Source organism: Argiope bruennichi, chromosome 5, assembly GCF_947563725.1.
Source record: "Argiope bruennichi chromosome 5, qqArgBrue1.1, whole genome shotgun sequence".
Classification (NCBI taxonomy): Eukaryota; Metazoa; Arthropoda; class Arachnida; order Araneae; family Araneidae; genus Argiope; species Argiope bruennichi.
Window position 1 is genome coordinate 125312125 of NC_079155.1, and position 14940 is coordinate 125327064.

Sequence of the window (14940 nt, forward strand, 5' to 3'; positions counted from 1 at the left end):
ATGAATTGCGAAATTTAATGTCACCTATTTTTAAAAAAATCTATTTTCTGAGATTAATGATAAAACTTTCTCATGAGAATCAAACGACACTCTTTGACAAAAGCGTTGGAGTAATTCTTCTGTGCTTTTTATTTCCCTACGAAAAAATTCTATCTTGTAAATAAATACAGTTAAAAAAAGATTAATAATACGAGTCTTTTTAACTTATTGAATAATTGCATTCTAAAACGAATTTCCCTTTCGCTATCTTCATTTTTTATTTATATTCAAATTTTACTGTAACAACAATGTTTGCAGAACCCTCTTGGAAAGAGGGATGCGGGAGTTTATATTTTTTTTATCCAAAGAATGCAAAAAATTCCAGAATTTCCGGATTAAATTATTTTGTACTCTAAATACGTTACCGCATTATCAGAACATGATGCTACTACATTTAAAATAATACTAGAAAAGTAAATATCTTATATAATATCTTAAACAAAAAGCTTTTTATGTTTTTTTATAATTTCAATTTTTTATAAAGTAAATTGGGTAGCAAATTACTCATATGATAGCTAAAGAGATTTGGTATAACTAAAAAAAAAAGCAAACCCTTCACAAACACTGTTTGGAGGCCCGCTTTTTAAATCAACGGATGCAGAATTAATTCCGCTTTTCTGTCATTATCAAAAGTAATTAAGAAGCGCTCACTGGAAAAAGCAATTAAAAATCGAATTTTTCTAAAAAACTGTTTTTTCCTGTTTTCCCGAATTTAATTGTGATACGTGGTTACCCACAGGTAATCCGGGAAACTCTCAGAAGCTGAATAATTAATTAAGGAAAAAAATGCTTGTATCTGCTAAAAAAAGATTTTTTTTTCTCAGCACTCGTTTGTAAATAGATAGTCATTTATTTATAGTTCATTAACTTTATTTAAAATAGGATTCAATGCAAACTAATTATGATATCAGTTTTGAATTATAATATGCTTTAAGATCATTATTTGTATCTATAGGTATGGTTAACTAAACCTTTATATTATAACAAATAAAAACTTTGCCTTTCCTTCTCCTAAAATTGTATTTTAGGTAGACACTATAGCTCCTATGGTATAGCTTCGAATTTCTTTTTGTGAGCATGATAGTTAAAGTATTTTGTTTGCCTGAACCGGCGATTTTCATTTCTCATAACACCTTTATGATTGCAAATAAATAAATTAAACAAATTATCGTCTCACCTTAATGGGGAAATTTTGCACTAATTTTTTTTTCAATAACTCCATTTCTTTAAAATTAAAAGGTAGAAAAGTGCATTTTAAATGTATAACCTAAGCATGTACCATCCGTTGCATAGCCGATAAAAAAATGTTTTTACAAAGAAACAAAATAGTCTTTTTTATTGAGGAAAGTTTTTCTCTTTAAGGGATATGTTTTCTTCTAAGAAAAGACATTCTTCTTCCAAATTTCCCTTATTAGCAATCTCATAAACTAATTAAACTAGCTAAAGCTTAACTGATACAGTGATGATTAAACAAGGAGGCCGTTGCGTTCCGTTCGTAATGAGTTTATATTACAGATTATATCATATTATATTGATACAAACGATTTTACATCGAAATTTGTATTTTCAGAATAGATGAATCTGCCTGTTCATCAAGCATAAAGGGTTGTCATGCCACTGAGTTATGAGAGAGAAGAATATAATATATATTATTTAGAATATGAGAGAGAGCGTTATTTTAAGCAGACATGACTCCGCCTGTCGTATAAACATAATACATGTCAAAGTACAAATCAAACAGGATATGGCAACTGTTTAGTTGTTTCATGTACACATTTTATAAGTCATACAACATGCCAAAGTAGAAATCAAACAGGTTATGGTAACTGCTGAGTTGTTTCATGTATCACATATGAATTTATATGCATTCAAATGATCATGTCTTCTTTGAATACTACAATTTCTCACATGGCACACCCAGATTTTGTAAATATAAACATTTTATACAGTTAGCTTTGACCGTAACTCTCTAGGGTGGTTTGGAATCGTTGATAAATCGCATTAGCATTAAGATAGTGTATACTGTTTTTATGTTGCTGTTCATTATACACAGTTTTTTTCATTTACAATATCTCAACATTAATAAGTGCGAGTAAGACAATGAAAGTAGCAAAATAAAACTCTTAATATAATTCTATAATCTTTCCTTTACTGTTAGAGAATGTAATCATTCCAAATGGACGATTCATTGCAATCATTTCACAAACAACTTCGTATTACTGTCGTATAAAGAATTTTTTTTGAAACGAAAAGACTAAGATTTCGAGAAAACTAAGGAAGATTATAATTTTCAAATAATTTCATTGGCATTTTTCAATTTATTCTTGTCATTTTTTTTATAATTCACGTGCATGGTAGGACATTCTAAACTCTTCACTTAAGGATCAATTTTCAACAGTTCAAACATTTTAAGCAATTTGAAAATTCAAGACTGTTTTTTAAGCCAATTTTGTTAAAATGTTATATACATAATAAATGAAAAGAAAAAGAAATGACTGTAATGAAAGGAGTATAAGAATATATTTCTGAGCCATATAATCGGCAGGGCTAAAACTGAACTTCGCTGTTTCGAAAAAGTCAATAAAAATCCAGAAGAAAAAAAATTAACATTTAGAAAAAGACGACTAGCAAAGGAGATTTATGAGGAAAATCCAACATCTCGAAAAGAATTATGAACGAAAGGGTTCTTCTTCCCTTCAAAATGATATAAATTTTTCTTTTATGCCGAAACATCAATAATACTTACCAATATTCACAAATCCCAATATTAAATATTAAACTTTACACGTTATGATAGATATAATTGGATTTAAAAGCAACTTATATTATCCTAGTGCGGAAAATATGACAGCAAGTTGTTTTCGAGGTGAAGGCTTTCGATGAATGTTCCCATAAATGAGATAAATATTTAATGTTCATTGATTACATTTATTTTAACAAAGAATAAAAGCTGAATTCCTCACGATGCTATCTAAGCAATCAGTACGAAGCTTTAATGATGTAAACTAGAGTCATGCATAATAAGTAAGATTTTAGAATCGAAAATCAATGATGTATTCTCAGGCAACATTCTTTGAACAAAAAAATAGATTATCTTTGAATCTTTGAACAAAAAAATAGATTTACAAACTGAAGAATCGTTTTAAAATAACCGAAATTACAAAATATTCTTGATACAACAAAGATATGGAGGATGAGAAATGTTTCATATTCGAGCCTTTTTTTATTAGATATTTATGATAAATGATTGGACTAATATTCACATAAATATAAATAAATTTTTTTGCTTGAAACTTTAAAAAAATTAATAAATGATTCTGAATTTATTGCGTGAGTGGCTTTGTAGATTTGTATCATCATCAATAACCGATGAGAGACGAGCATATTGCTGTTTTGATCATTTCAAAGCTCAGAACTCATGAATATCAGTTATTTCTTACTAATCTATGCAAAATACACTAATTCTTTACAGAACAGACATGCCATCCAGGCTGCTGTCTTTTATTCTTATCAAATGATATCAATTTGGCATTTTGTAAAAAATATCATTACATATTACAAGCAAAAATATTCCTTAATAGACAAAGTGATCGTTTCAATAACATATTATATGAAGTTATTATACTTCTCATTTAAAACTGATATTTGTTTAAGACATACGCACTTATTTGCTTCTAAATGTCGATTATAATTTAAGAATTTTGTGTTCTTCTAAATTACGAAGAATTTTAAAGTCTTCCACAGTCTTAAATAATTCTAATTTTTTTATTGCAAAAGAAATTCAATGATTTTGAATCAACTGATATATAATGTAGCTATAAGTTTGCAGGTTAACAATATAACTGGAGCTACACTCTTACGTCATCCCACCACCAGATTTTACGATATCATAAGTGAAGAGACACTACAATTCTTTTACTTATCTTTTTTTAAAAGGAAATCCAGGTGTTACGATATCATAAGTGCATTGACACATCAATTCTTTTTTGCGAATCTTACAATGCCCAGCATTGTAAGATAGGCCTCACCTTAAACATTCATTAGATTCTATACACTGTCGAATTACGCCATTGGAACCAATTAAAAATGAGAAAAACTTAAGGACCAATCTAGAACAATATCTAATGTGAATGCATATAGTTGACTCGTCAAACAAACAGACGTTAGTTCATTGAAGGGATCGATAATCCATCCCACTTCTAAAAATTGCTGCGAGAACCAGCTTTACCGGATCACATTCTGGATTGCATCGAAATTTCTAAGGGAGACTAAACATCCGCTCCCCTTATTATTACAGATTTTTTTAGCTGTCAACAACCTACTGAAGCTGATCTGACATATGTCAGATCTTTTGAGGATAAGAAACAATAGTAACAGCAGGATAAATAAAACTCAATTGATAGTCTCTTGCACGGATATTTCTCAAGGTAAGATGCAACCATCTTATATTAATGCAAGGTTTGTTTCAGTTCCCCAATATTTGAGTATTCGGTAAATAATAAGGAAAATATTATTTAACGTTTCATTTCGATGGGAGGCACCTTCAGGAGAGTAATCGGCACGCTTTCGCTTTGATCTCGTACTAGTTAAGTATACAAAACTACAGCTTAATAATGGTTTTCTATCTCCTTATGGAAATCCCGCGGCGTCTTTCTGCACAGTTGGCTGACATTAATTGGAAAATCAATGCCCCGAATCTCCATTAGGCAGTCATTCAATGGACGCCCTTCCCTGGTATTCGGGAAACATGCACGTGTCTTCAGAAGGGACATAATGAAGCGTCATTCGCAGACGATCCTCTAAGGAACTGTTCTATTAGAGAGGTAAAGGGTGCATTTCCGAATCAAATCTAGATAAAGGTCGAGATTATGTCTATGCACCTCCAGATCGAGAGATCCGGGCTGCTAGTGACATGGTCAGAGGAGACAAGGGAATTTTGGAGCACGTGTTCGATTGCTCTTTTCCTTGTAAAAGTCAGCTATAATGGGTGTTGGGTCTGGTAGAATGGAGTTTAATTTCTCCGCGATTGAAAAATTCAGAAAGTTTAAAACAGCAAGCGACAGACAATGAAGGTATAAATATAAAATATGAGTATTCTTGAAAAATAATGCCAATTCTTTGAATCAAGAAATAATTCGTATATGATTAGTGGTAAGTTAAACAGAAACAATATGTCAAAAAATATTTTTTTTTATTGATTTGTATAATGCTGGTAAATTCAAAATTTTTATCGGACGGATAGGATTGCATTCAAATTGCAGACTTTGATTCAAACTTATATCTGAAATCTGATTCCGTATTTTGCAAATAGTTTTTAAATTTATCTTAACGATGAAAAAATCAGAAAATCTCTTTAAAAAAAAGAGGCAATAATGAAGTCCTCAGAAAAAAGTCATACAATTTGGAAAACGGGATCAATGGATGTTCACGTGAAATGCATTAAGTAATCATTTTTTTTTCTGCAGAAATAGTAAGAATTGAAGCCACGCAAGACAATTTTAGCATTTATAATCTCATGCACAATTACATTTGTGGAAACGACCCTCAATGTCAAAAGAGCTCTAGATTTAGGCATATATCTGCATATTCTTTCCTCTGACATAACCTCAATGTCTACAGAAAAATTATCGTTTAAATTGGAAATTTTAATTTCACGTCTTTGCACTAAATGCTGCTTCCGTTTAGATTTCAATTTAAGCCCTAATTATTCTGGTATTTAAATAGGAAAGCTGAGACCCAGTATCGATGAGCGCTCTTACATTTACTCTTTTATTATCGTTTTCAATTACGACTCTTAAAGTCATCAGTAGAAAAGTTTGCAGAGTACTGTTATTCATAACCTTAATAGACACTTCAATTCCGTTCTTATGTGAACATGAATCCCGATCGGGACACATCAAAAGAAAGTGATTGTTACAACAGCGCATACATTTGCCTTTAAATTTACAATTTCGGAACACTTCTTTTAAACGTAAGCTAGAAAAACAGGCCCTAGATAAAATATTCCTTCTCTCTTCTAAAGTGAATTTTCTGGCCATATAACAGTCCTAACTGGGATGCTTATTATCACAGAAAAGACAATCAAAATTCCTCCTACCTGAATTTGTTGCTTTTACCAAAGCAGCTGCTGAAGGCAATTCCAGAATCACAACCTTGTTCGCATCATCCGTTTTTCCTCGGTTAATCCTAAATCCGGTTCGAGTCAGCTCGATCATATCCTCGCCAATAACTCCTTTCTTCAAGAAGGTCATCAAGTTTTCCAGTGAGCGACTGTCATCCCTCTCATCCGATTTCTTTCACAAGCTATGAGGACATCTTCAGGGAGACAAAATTCAACCAAAGGTATCAGAAAATCTCCACACTTTTGTTGAATTAATCCCAAGCTTTCCAGAGCTTGCAGCTTGCCAGTGAGTTCAGCATATAAAGCTGAGAGGTTGGCTGTAGCTCAATCAGATATGGCATTCTTCATTACCATACTTAATAATTCTCGAATGTAAGCTTGCACCAAAAGATCTTCACGGCCGAAACGTTCCTTCAGAAGTTCCACTACTTTTTGATAGTTTGCCGGTGTTTATGGCAAGCTCTCGATGATTCTAGCAGCCTTTGACCCAGTGACCATTGCTTGAAGCAAATACTGGAACTTATCTTCCGTAGGCAAACTTGCATCCAAATGAACTTATCCTTTAGTTGATGTTTCAAAATTAAAGCAGATTTCGAATCCAATGTCTCCTTCGAAAGCTCTACTTCCAATGCATTAGCACACATGGTGAAAGACGTTCGAAGACCCTTTCGTTTGGTCTTTAAGGATTTCATATCAAACCCAAATACTGCTGTACAATATATAAAATTCTAAAATACAGCCTTAAAGTTTTTCCCCACGTTGGGAGCCAAATATTTTAAGTGAAAATCTTCAAAGCAAAAAAAATATATCTAAATAAATTTTCTCATCTTTAATGGGACTCTTGCATCTACCTGATGCCTTTACGGCTGCAGATACAATTAAAAGACGCAACACCCGATAAAAAACAGAACAGTACAGTAGAGCTTTATTTTAAAACCACAAGGCATATACTATATACATGGAAGCAATAACACGTCATTAGGCAACGGTTCAATTGGAAACAATTATTCAATTCATTTCAGTTCCCAATATATCTGATACCTTGGGGACATTGTATAAATTAACTTATCTTTTCAGAAGATGAAATTAAAAAACATTTTCTTTGACTTGTGTGTCTCTGCAGTTTCATTTATGCTTTCAAACTTTTCAAAGAGTTTTTCGTCATTAAAAATTAATAAATGTTTGAAATAATAAATGTTTGCTTCTTGAGTCTTTGCAAATGAAAAAAGTTTATCAAGTATTTGCTAATATTAATGATGCAAATGTTTTCAAAGAAATATTTTTGAAAGGAGTAAAATTTTTGCTTACAAGACACAGTTCCAATTTTTAATCTTATTAATAAAGATCGTACTAGTTTTTCTATTCGTTATTCTATCATATATATATATATATATATATATATATATATATATATATTCTCAGAATTTATAATCAAGTTGCAGTCTGAAATTACTTCCAGAAATTCTATGATACATTTTAAATCAACATTTTTAAATATTTTGGTCACAAAAGTTTTCTAAATTAAGATATGTTTACTTTTGTATATAGATATAAGTTTATAATTACATTTATATGGGATAAAAATATATTCATAAAATATAAAAATATATAAAAATAAAAATAATAAAATAATAAAAATATATAAAAATAATAATAATAAAATATAAAAATATATATGGGATAAAAAAATATGTAAATTTCGTTTCTTTTCTACTATAGGATCCCTCTTGCTATGCTCTTTATTCACAGCAGTTTAAGTGCGGTTTCTATTTACGATAAAACGAACAAAGTGAAGAAGGAATTGTTAAAAATATGCAGTAAAACGATTCATCATTAAAATTCCTTATTTCAAATTTGCTTCAAAAAGCAAACCAAATAATAATAATAATAATAAAATTATAGAAAAGATTAAGCAATTTGTTATTTATGATAAATTGGAAGATATGTGTCATTGCAAAAACATTATGAGAAACTAATGGGTAAACTTTAAATTTATGATTTTAATTCATTATTTAAAAAATATTTTTATACTGACCATTTATTTAAAATAAACGTCAAATTTTTGTTTATCAAAATGCATAATATTATTATGAAAATCTCTGTTCTTATTAGTTTTAGCATCTCCATTTGTTGTATTTCACCATTTTCAAGGAGCATTTGATAAATTAATTTTTGGGTTTTAGATTAAAGGATTGAAAATTGCTATTTTTTAAAATGAAAAATCGATGCAAAATATTAAAATTACAGATTAATTTTTTAGAGAGAGTCATTGTTAGCAGTATGCAAGATTAGTAGATGATGGAGAAGTTCCACTCATTACATTGAATAATTACAATACTAGTTACACATGTCACATGAAAAAAAAATTTTAACAGTGAAGATTTAATTACTTGTAAGGAATTTTTGCCAATTTTTTAAAATTCAGTGAAATTTTGATAATTATAAATAAACATATTTGTATTCTAGTTTAATTTTTAGATTTTATAAATAAACATTTTACCTCCATCTCTAGTTTAATTAGAATATTTAGAATAAAATTTACTTAGAATCACTGATAAATATTTTTACCACCCCTAATTTTGTAAATTAATTCGCACACGGTCAAAATTTGATGGTTTATATTAACGAGCGCAGCTTATCGTCATGTAACTAAATAAATATTTTTCGAGAATCTCCAGAATCATGTTCCATAAACAGCTTCTGATGAAATGGGCGGTACTTTCAACAGCCGTTGAAAGCCAAATTTCTATCAAGGAATCTAGAAGGATCTTCCTTGCTTCATTCCAAAGATTAATATGTGGATCACAATTTACCAAAAAGACGCCGGTAACAAGTATTTAAACCAGGTAAAGACTTTGAGGAGCTGACGGCTAACGAAGCTTTAGGTGAGTTAAAAGCGATGCAGCAAACTTATTAAATAGAAGACAGCTAGTAAACAAGTAGGAGAGCCCTAAAACTTTCATGCATTCTCGTAATAAAGGTGTTGCACCTCTCGCCAGTGCATAAAGTTGTGCTTCTCGAGCACGGCTGTCAATATCACGTGGGATCAGTTTTTTTTAAGAGTTTTCACAAATGGGAATTTCGTAGTATAATAATAATAAAAAAAAACAATTATGTATAAACTACATGGCATTGGTGGACAAAGGTTATGAAATATCGATCTTTGGCATGAATATCCCCTTTTCACTGAACCTAATGTGCGATCTTTGTTTTTGAAGATTACTCTCTGGCAGGCGATTTATATACAATATCAGAAAATTCGGCCCTTTTTCTTACAGATCGAAATCAAAACCTGAGCCAGAACTGCAGTTGCAAAATCACATACCAAATTTCATTTCAGACATTGTGTTTTTCAGTGATTGATTTACATGCATATGAATGCACAGACCGAAGAATGGTCAACCCTCTAATGAATAAACGTGAGATGGATCTGTTATTTAGATATGAAATAAGTGTACCAAATTTTATGTATATAAATTTTTATATTTGGTAGTTATTAAATTCACTAGTATAGGAGAACAGGTCAAGCTGTTTCCTCTAAAAGGATTTCGTTCAAGATGTGATAGAATTCAATAAATGAGGTCTGAAAAATAGCCAGATTTCCCCAGTCTATCTCAAACTATTTTTGAACTACCATGTTCACTGGCAGGCATAATTCTAAAAATGTGTTTTTCAGACACGGCATGGCTTTAAACAATAAAATTCTTAAAAATCTCGGGTCCTACTTTTTGTTGGTGATGATTGCTATTGCATGCTGCTGTATATAAAACGTATAATATTTCCTGATAATCATATACAATACATACAAGATGTAGCGTAGAACGACTCCATGTTTATTTACAAGAAATTTCCGTTGCAATCATCATGTTGTCATACAAGTAATATAAAGTTATAGTTTTTTTTATATAACGTCATTCTCGAGCGCGACAATTGCATTACTTTCTTTATGGATATTTTATATAGAGAAAATAAAAACATATAGCCTTACAGATTGATCATTTCTGTATCTAAATGCTCCTCAGAACAAATTAATAAAGCTCATTTATCGAATTTATGGAAAAGATTTTTTTTCCGACACACGAAAGCATTTTTTACTTGATTAATTATTCAGGTTTTGTGAGTCTCGGAGCACCTGTGGCAGACCTCGCATCACAATTATATCCGGGAAAACAAGAAAAAACAGTTTTCTGGAAAAAAGTTCAATTTTTAATTGCTTTTTCGGTGAGTGCTTCTTAATTACTTCTGATACTGAAAGAACAATGGAATTAGATCTGCGTCTGGCGACTAAAAAATTGTGCCTCCAAATAGTTTTTGTGAAAGTTTGCGAATAAATAATTTTTTTTTAATACAAATGGGCTTTTTTCATCTTCTGTGTAACATCTTTTTTTGGGAGGGGAGGGGAAAAACCCATTTTTCATCTACTATGTTTGCCCACCGATTTAGTTTACAAAAAGGTTCAAATAAATGTTATGTTTTTTTAATCTTAAAGATTTTTTTTATTTTATTCAAAATTAGATGTTTAAAGATATAAATATAACATTATGGTGTAAACACTAAAAAAATAAACCAGATGTTGAGTGCTAAATACATTTATTGAAATGAATCATTAAGAGAGTGGAATATATCGACAATCTATGACTCATATTTCAACTGAATGGATGGTTCCAAACTTCTTTATCTGAAATATGTCTTATTTTCATAAATGTGTATAAAATGCATTGTTTACTGTTTTATAAAACATGCGATATAAGGATATCAAAATTAATCAATAATTTGCTCTCTAATGTCAAAACTCGAGACGCTCAATATTAAACAAGAACACAAGTAAAATATGCTATTTGCAGACAAGGTATGATTGAGCGGTGAGCGTAGAAACAATTTGGAATATGCCTTTAATTGAGAATTTTTTAAAAACAGTTTCCAAAATATTCGCCTTAAAAGAATATTTTATAAAAAAACATCATTAATAGACATTTGAATATAAATAGCTATGATTTCAGAATTCTATGATATATTATACACAAAGAGAATTAAACAATGAATACAACATTTTCCCTTTATTTTTTAAAACGCATTGCCTATTATATACGTTGGTAAGAGAGATGTTATTTTAATAAAAATAACTGACATTGGGAAAATCAAGTCTTTAAGATATTTCTGATTATAAAAAGAAATTTCCCTATTTTGGAAGTTAATAATGAGTATTTAGAGATATATTTTTAGTGTTGTGTGAAAAAGATTTTTCAAAACTTTTATTAGTTTCTCCTTTTTAATCTTTAATTTGTAATTTAATATTCCGTTTCCTTTTCGAAACGAAAATTTGCTATTTTGTTGATTGTTGATGAAAAAATAGGATTCGTTTTGTTTATTATTATTAATTAAGAAAATTTTAGTTTAATAATTACACTGTAAATCTTTAATGTATTATTATTCCATTAAGAATTTTTTCGCAAAATATTAAAGCTTTAAAAAAACGTGTTTGTAACCTATTGTCACCCTGAACATCCTCAAATTTCATTGGGTTAGATACCAAATTTAAACGTATAAAAATGACCTTGCTTTGAAATCAATCTATTATTTCTAGTCACTAAGAATTTCCCTTTTTCTTAAAGACTTCCTATTTCATAGTTCTTAATCGTTGCATACCTACAAGCTAAGGAGATCGTATTCGGTACAATTCTATTTTTTGAGGGAGAATATTCTGAATGAAACTATTAGAAACGGTATTATTTATAGTAGAATGGTACATTATCGATATTACATCATTGGATATACAGGTTAATTACAAAATAATATTCTACAGGCTAATTACAAAAATATTAAAATGTTTTAGACTTATAAAATTTCAATAATACATATTAATAATTAGAAAAGTAAATTTTAAATTGTTATTCCCAAATCATCGCTTACACACATGAAACGTTAAATGAAAGAAGAAATCGTTTTCGAATTAATAAGAAAAGGAAAGGTTCTATTTCTATATCTCTTGTCTGAAAATTGTCACTTCCAAATGGAAAACATTTCATATTTTAGAGTATGCGAAATCTTTATAGTTTATTTTAGTAAAGCGAGTATGTCGAAAAAAAAAATAAATACATAACAGATAAGTTGAATCATCAGAACATTCTGTGATCATTTCGCAAGAGAATTCTGGTTGGTTGAATAAAAGAAAAAATAAAATCCGTTTATTTTACGTAACTATTCAGAAAAAGATTTTTTTCCTTCATTTTTAGAAGATTAAATAATTGATTTAGTAACAGAATAAATAATTTTTTTTCTCATCGTCTACAGAAGTCAACTTATACTGCTAATCGTAAATTAAAATTTCATAACCAATAGTTTAAAAAGAATTTATATCTCCTATTACATATAAAAGTATACTATGGAGTTATTACAACTAATGACGCCTTGGAGAAACGGATTTCTACAAAGGTATTTTAGAGAATTGAACGGCATGTAAAGCATTTGTAACTAATAGGAAAAATGTGAAATATTTTAATATTTTTGTTAGATATTGTTTATTTTCGTAACTGTAACATTTTTTTATAGTAGGAAGGGTTTAAAATGGCTGCCATGCTAAAAAGTTGCAAACGTGATTATTTTCTTCTCACATTGTTTAATAAAATGAGTTTACTTCCATGTATGCGTTTTTTTTTTTTATTATTCAAAATAGCAGGTTGAATTTAAGATAAACTGGTTTTCTCTAAACTTTATAAAGCTACAATCCATAATGAGATACATTCAAAAATTTCAATTAAAAGTTTATAAAAATAAAATAATATCATAAGATAAAATGTTATATGCAATAACTAATCCTCATAAAATTTTATTAAAATAAAATTCGATATAAATATTATCCTTTTACGATAAAATTACTCGAAGCAGGAGGAAAAGAAATATCGCTAAATAAACATTCTTTGAATATGATGAAGAAAAATCTGTGATGCATTTTTGTTTTAACATTTTTGTATTCTTATAAACGCGAAACATGTATTATAGAAATTGCTCAGTGAATATATTTTGTTCAATGTATGATTCGATTAAATTAAAAAAAATATTTAATTGAATTCGTCTTATTTGAAAATTTTTTTAATTAAATTTATGAAAGTAATGTTGCTAATTATCCCAGAAATAAAAATTTTCATGCATAAATTGGCTAAGTATTAAGAGAAGCATTTTTCACCTCTGTTTTTAGGTTCTTTATAAATTATCCTTCCGGGAATTATTTTAATGAACGATAAAAGTTTTATCGTTTAAGATCATTTTTTTCCAAAATCTTTTACTTTATTTGTTTTTTCATAAAAAAATATAAATTGATTTTTGTTTATTGTTTGGATGATACACCATATTTATACATCTGGCGTTGTAAAATTTTATATCATCAGTTCGTCAAATTGTTTTTCCTAGTCTCATTTTGTCATATCGATTCGTTTGGTAAAAATAAGTGTTTTCTACCCGAGGGAAACTGAATCTTATTAAAGTTAGAAGAGTTTTATGCTTAATTTTATTAAAAATATTTGAGGAGATAGATATAAAAGAAAATTGTTTCAAAAATATAAATTTTACGAGCTTTAGTGTGAGCACTTTCTTAGAGAATGGAAATTTTTTCATAATGAAAATCTGTTCGCGCATTCTCTGATTTTTGAGGATTTCGATTTTTTTTATATCTTATATTATGAAATCGAAGCAGTTTTCAATTTATTCTTTACATAAAAATAAATTTACTTTATACTGTATTATCGATTTTACCTACATTTTTAGAAGCTTACAAATCAAAAATGCGACATTATATATATATATATATATATACACTAAGCACATAAAAATGCATCTTCCTGCAAATCTTTATTATCCAGAAATAAGACTCGATACTAATGAAGAAAAAAAAATTGGTTTCAATTACACGAGTATTCACTTGCCATTGAATACGGTTACGATGGATTTCTATTAATAACATTTGAGAAAAATGCAGTATTATATTATAAATGTAAAAGATAATAGATAATATCATCTAATAAAGCAACCATTTTCTTCATGATTATAAATTTCAGAATAAAGCGGAAAATATTAAGCATCCAATTAAAAAATAAAATTATTTTTACATATCCCTTATGTGCACATTCTACTGTATACATACATGCATTCCTTCTATAAAGTCATGCGGACACTGACATTTGTAAACTCATGAAATGAGCAAGGATTCATCAGCAATATATAGCAATGCAACATGCATTATTATAATAACAGTGGTAAAACAAATTAATTATGAAACATCTAGAATAAAATTTTTAATTAGAAAATAATTTTAAAGATTTATAATTTAATTAAATTTTAATTCTTCTTAATATTGCAAAACCCCGAATTCTCGAAACACACAATTTACCTCATTATAATATTCTCTATACGTCTACTACTGCTTATGAATTGTATGAAAAACCATGCCGGATAAGTTGCTGTTTTGCTCAATGTTTGCCTACAAAAATGTCAGGATTTGTTTTTGAGTAAGTCTACGCCGCCTTAATGTTCTCTGTTTAGTGGCATTTCAACAGCAATATATTTTTACTTTCAAAGTATACAAAGTAGTATTGTGATCATTATACGTCTCGACTCTTAAATGTTGCTAAATCTATAAGTTTCCCAACTACCCGAATACAGTTTTGGAATTATGTCTACAATACACTACAACTAAAATTGCAACTAGCGATAAAGATGAAATTTAACATGGCTTTTTTATATTACAATCGTAAAAATTCCTTTAAAAGAAATTCATTTGCCCATCT